We start from the raw sequence: 6,064 nt of genomic DNA on the forward strand, positions 1-6,064 counted from the left end.
AATGGTTTGCTGAAAAACTGATCTTTGTGATTAGAGAAATGCGTTTTACTATACACTTGTACTTTCAATATTGTCACTATATTTAAAACGCTTTTGAGGACAAATGTCCCACAACGTTCATGGATATTGTTACAGTGCAAACCACTTTCTTTCACACTTCAAATATCCAGATTACCTAATTGTTTAAATATGTTGTGCACAGATATTCTATCTCCTTTTCCAGTTTAGTGTATACAGCAAACATTCAGCGTTTATCCTCTAATCGCAAATCCCTCCGTACTTCAATGGATCTTTATTACATAAAAATGCATTACTTTATTCTTATTTTTCAATTTTCAATTTTAAAATCACCTACATGTTATTTTGTTTTTGTGAACAGTGAGAAAACCCGAACCTCCTTTTTGAATTTGAAATGTTGCATAAACAAATCTTTTAAAAAGAATAAAATCTCAGCTAAAAATGATCAGGAAGGAAAAAAACACACTCTCCCCCACACTAAATATCAAATAGTCCGTCCCTAAAGATACTCAAACACACTCAGCTAATATTCTCTGTTAACATACCTTCTGATTTATTCTACGTAATAGCTCATCACTGTGAGAATTACAAATACCATGAGTTGAAAGAGAGACAGGAATATAATGAAATACAAGTACCAATATAACCCAAAATGACCCATGACCTGACCTGTAAAGTACTGCAGGAGGAACATACCAGAGACGTCTCCGAACGTACTTATCCCTATCACTGCTGGCGTCAAAGTAACGCAGGTCCTGCACCAAGCCAATGAGGCCGCCAAAAGGGGACCGGTAAAGAGACCTATTGCCATTGATCCAATCCACAGCAAAACTTCACCAAGCTGGTTCAAAAACAACAGCGCCACCGACGCCACCAACACCCCTGTCAGACAGATGTAGATTAATACTGACTGTCTTATATGCAGACTGAGGATCGTTCCCAGAATCCTGCCAAGTGTGAAAAGCATCCAAAATGCAGATGTCATGGCAGCCATGCTCCAGATACTGAGATGAAGGTAACTTTCAACACCATAAACAGATAGATAGCCACTATAAGCAAACGGTAAGCCACCGAAGGGAACATATGCAGAAACTAGACATATGTAAAATATGATAGTTTTCAGTCCACCACTTGGTCCCTGTCCCGCTTGTATGTTCATATAATCGCTGCTTCTTACTTCATTACTTTGATACAAATCACTATTTCTCTCACAAATAAATAACATTATAAATCCCAGAAATGCTGGCAGATGAACCGAGCCTATTATTATGTACACAATGTACACTTGTGATTGTTTAGTGTTCCTGGTGGAATTTGTTGAGATATATTTGGAAGCAGTCGCTGGGTCATGCTGATGCGATGTGTTGTCCCTCGTCATTGGAGTAAAGATGTTAGTTATTGAAAGTATGCCAGCAATAGTGCTATTTATGCTTTGGTTTGAAAAGATGCTTTCGTGCAAGGTGTCATTGTTTTCAGGCAAATGCAGATATGCCATTTCTCGACCTTCAAGGAAAGGGCCTGCGATGAGAGGGCCAACGATGCCTCCAACAGATGAGGATATGAACACTCCATGCATGATGGCTGTGGTTCCAGGGAATGTGAGGTTACACTGGTAAACAACACCTGGAAAAGAACAATAGTGTAATTAGAAGTGACGACAATCATGGGAAATCTTTGCTAGAAACAGAGTACATTGTACAAATCCAACTACATTAGTGGTATATGTATATGTGTAGTTCCAGGTGTTTGCGTAATGAAGCACTACAAAAAGGATGACAATCACGCGAGCCGCCTCTGCAGCGCCTAGATAAATCACAATGGACATCATTCAAATGAAAGGGGTACTTTTGTTAGGTCAATATGTATTAACATATCGTTGAGTTCTTAAAGTACATGTACATGATATCAAATTCACTATTTTTAGCATTATGATTAAGGAAAAAATCTTGTCGCTCATATGTATTGATATCTGTTAACCCGGCGTTTTTACTTTGCATAATGGTTATGTTAATGGACAGGAATTGCATTAACTTAAAGTGTGTTCTTTGACTGCCAGTTCATTTAGGTTTTTCCTCTGATGTTGCAGGAATATTCCTCAACACTTATTTAGGTTCTGAGTAGTCTAAAATGAAGACATGTTATTTCAGTTAATGTATTATTGGTAATGAGTGAGGTACCTCATCGCCAGATCACAAAGTCAGCGATCAAAGCTTCTCAGCGCTTCTCAGCAACAAAATGAAAGTCCCACAACTGGTAGTCTAGATCACGTACTTTGTGTACCCCTCTGACAAGTGTAACATGGCATGGCTCCCATGTCCGAAAGCTATGAACACACGAATGTCATTTAGAAAGTGGTCAAATGTAACAAAATAACAACTTTGTGTGCTGGCGATTAGCTGCCTCACTCTGTCAGTGTGGGTTCGAATCCCGGATGGTGTTGTCCCAAATATATTGATAGCTTTATGAATAGCACAGGTGCTTTGATTGTACGGCTTTCCAGCATGAACCACCTGGTTGATGTTGTCACTCAGTACAAAAACTTCTGTGTTGACTGTTTTGTGCCTTCAAAAACTATCAATAATATATATCATTATTCTAGTACGAATGTACAAAATACAGTTGACTATAAAATGATATACTTACAATTCAAGGCACATGCTGTTGCTACCCCTATAACTCCCACAGCCACACAAGCTATATTGAGATGGGGTGTCATGGCAAACAGCAAAAGACATGTCCCCTGGAGTAGCATGCAGGCCGTGAGTACCAGGTTCGAATCCAGAAACTTCAACACAACCATTGAGCCAAGACATCCAGCACCTTCAGCAATTCCAAGGACGAGGAAGAGGTTTGACGTTTCTAAAAGACTGGCTTGGAAGAGATGCTTGAGATCGAGTAAGGTAGGTCCTAAGGCACCACCAAAGATCCCCTGAGGAAAACAAAAATATATCCAATTGACGTGAAAGAAAATACATTTTTATTTTGTAAATTCTGATTGTCCAAATCGAATCGTTTCACCCTGTTGACGCGAGGAGTTGCTCATTCGTGTAGTCACTTGTCTAGATAGTCTAGACCCGATTAGTTAGAGGTAGCTAGGACAAAGCTGAAAGGTTTTAACCGCCAACTGCTAGTCACAAACTATTTGTGATACAAGTACTTATACGTGTAGCTGTAATATTTAGTTACTTACTAGAAGAAAGAGAACATACATCCATAAAGTTAACTTGATCGCATTCCTCGTTAGTAACATAGTTGCAACAGTTCTGTGTTCTCTGTCTTGTTGCCTGTTGAAACGGGGAAAAAGATATATTCAGATATATAGACGCAGCATAGTTTATCTTTGTTTGCGCAGGATGTAACAAAGCATGAAATCATGAGTTTGCTTTTACACATGGAAAGTTACAAGCAATAGCACAGACGATTGGATCACTCAAAGTGCTGTAGCTCACCATATATTTCACCTTATACCAGATTATCAAGGTATGGCAGAAATGGTAATCATGCATATGCAAAGTAAGTCACATATATAACTCAACAAATGATATTTGGTACATTATGTAAACATTTCCTTTGCGGAAACTGCTGTATTGATGTAGCTGGAATATGGCGTGTATGTTTCTTGCTATAATTAAGATAATAATACCAAAGTTTGAAATTTACACAGGAATAGCTGATTTAGTTTTTGTTATGTTTTCAATCAAAATATATGAAGATGTTCATAAATTCAATCAAATGAATTAACTTTTTTTTAAATTGAAGTCAACACATTTACATATTAAATTCATTATGGTAGATTAGGAAGCATGCAATTTTGGCTTTTTACGCCAAATGGAATCCATTTCGTCAAGTTATTAAGACTGGTGTTCCTTCGCCCTCAACGTTTTATTTTTTCCTATCAGTCAACTTGTTTTTATCAAGTATTACTTGTTGACTGCATATCCAAGTGAGCTTCAGTGTCGTTGCATTTTTCAAATTAAAAAAATTTTAGTAAACAGTTTTTATTTGACAGAAAGACTTCATTACTCCTTGAGTCAAGATTTGCTTTTCGTAAATATAAGTACAGTTATATACCACCTATGATATGTTGGTCTCCATAACAGCGTCTAAGCTTTGTAATCATGATGCTGATGCTACATTCAACCCTTAAAGATCCGGGGTAAAATAGGTCTTCAGCAGCCAATGCTTTCCCCAAAAGGCGACTATGCTTGTCGTAAGAGGCGACTGACAGGCTCGCTGGTCAGGCTCGCTGACTTGGTTGATGCATGTCATCGTATCCCAATTGTGTGGATCGATGCTCATGATATCCATCACTAGATTGTCTGGTCCAGACTCGATTATTAACAGACCGCCGTCATGTAGTTGGAATATTGCTGAGTGCAGCATAAAACAAAAAACAACAATATTCCATATCGAAGTACACGTTTGTTTACACCTGGCATCAGCTCTATTTGATAGTGATTCATACACACAAGCTCATGATACAGTCGAAATTGTACAGTCGACAGTGCTTTCCACTCCCTGGTGAACAAAATGCTATCCGACTCTACCAAAAGCAAAGATCCAACAGGCAGACTAGAACGCCAACTAAAGTGCACGCGGAAACGCCTGAAAGAAACCTTTGAGCTCACTACCCAGCAGTGCTACAAACTTTCCATCTCACACCTACAACCTCCCATATGATCATGCAACCATCCATTAAAAAACCCATCAAAACTATAGTCTGGAAGGTAATTTAAGGTACCGACGTTTACTACAATATCTGAAAAACTATCGGACCTACTCCAGTCAAAGTTGGTATGAGATTATTAAACAGTCATACATAACTGGATATTACATTTAAAGACAATCGGTGCATGAATAAAAACTCTGTCTATTTATCTATTACTATATTTCATCAACAACCAGACCTGTTCGTCACGGGTGGAACGAGCATTCATTGAAACAGCCATCTGCATAATGCTATCCCTGCGTCACAGGGCCATATGACACAGTTGAACCAATCAACTCAACTCGAAAGGGTGCACGGGAATCACGCACGTTGAGTCGCCGAACGCTAACACCGTATTCGTGCGTGCGTGATTCCGGTGCACCCTTTCAGATTTTTATTCATGCACCGATTGTCTTTAAATGTAATATCCAGTTATGTATGACTGTTTAATTATCTCATACCAACTTTGACTGGAGTAGGTCCAACAGCTCAAATACTATAATTCTGCCACTTATTTACATCCTGGTACAGGTACATACTCTAACCTTGATTTGTCCATTACGAATTCTGATCTACTGAATGAGTTTGAATGGTCAGTCCATGATGACTTGTGTGGGAGTGACCATTTTCCCACCATGCTGTAATTCCATCTGACGTTCCTCCATCATCAAGATGGAACTTGAATAAAGCCATCTGGCCTCTCTTGAATTACTATCATCTAACAAGTTAAAACCTGATCTGTTTACCGATGTTCCTGACCCTATACAACTGTTCTCTGATGAACACAATTGCGGATGTATGTATTCCAAAGTTCTCTGCAACTCCATACATCCGGAAACCATGGTTTACAAATGATTGCAAACAAGCAGGGAAGGCACGGAAAAAGGCTGAACATTATTTCGGTCGCCATCCTATGGTACACAATTTGAATAAATTTTAAATTTTAAATACTAAAGCCAGGCGCACATTTAAACAAAACAAGCGTCAATCTTGGCGCCATTATGTCTCAAAGATAAATTCACGTACGCCAATATCTAAGGTATGGAACATGATTCACAAGACTAAAGGTTAGGGTTCTAAATCTAATATCCATCACCTTAAAAATGGGAATGAAATATTAACCGATACTTCTGATATTGCTAATAAAATTGGTGAAACTGGCTCAACACTCTTCATCCTCAAACTATGTCCCTAAATTCCAAATATTTCAAAAGCAGCAAGAAAAGAAACCTGTAAATTTTAATTCCGATAATGGGGAAGATTACAATGAAACCTTTTCCATTCATGAGCTCAAATACTGCCCTTCGGCAAGCTCATGATACTGCTACAGGGTCTGAT

The sequence above is a fragment of the Haliotis rufescens genome, unplaced genomic scaffold (genome assembly GCF_023055435.1).
Source record: "Haliotis rufescens isolate VD_foot unplaced genomic scaffold, xgHalRufe1.0.p SCAF_69, whole genome shotgun sequence".
NCBI classification, from domain to species: domain Eukaryota; kingdom Metazoa; phylum Mollusca; class Gastropoda; order Lepetellida; family Haliotidae; genus Haliotis; species Haliotis rufescens.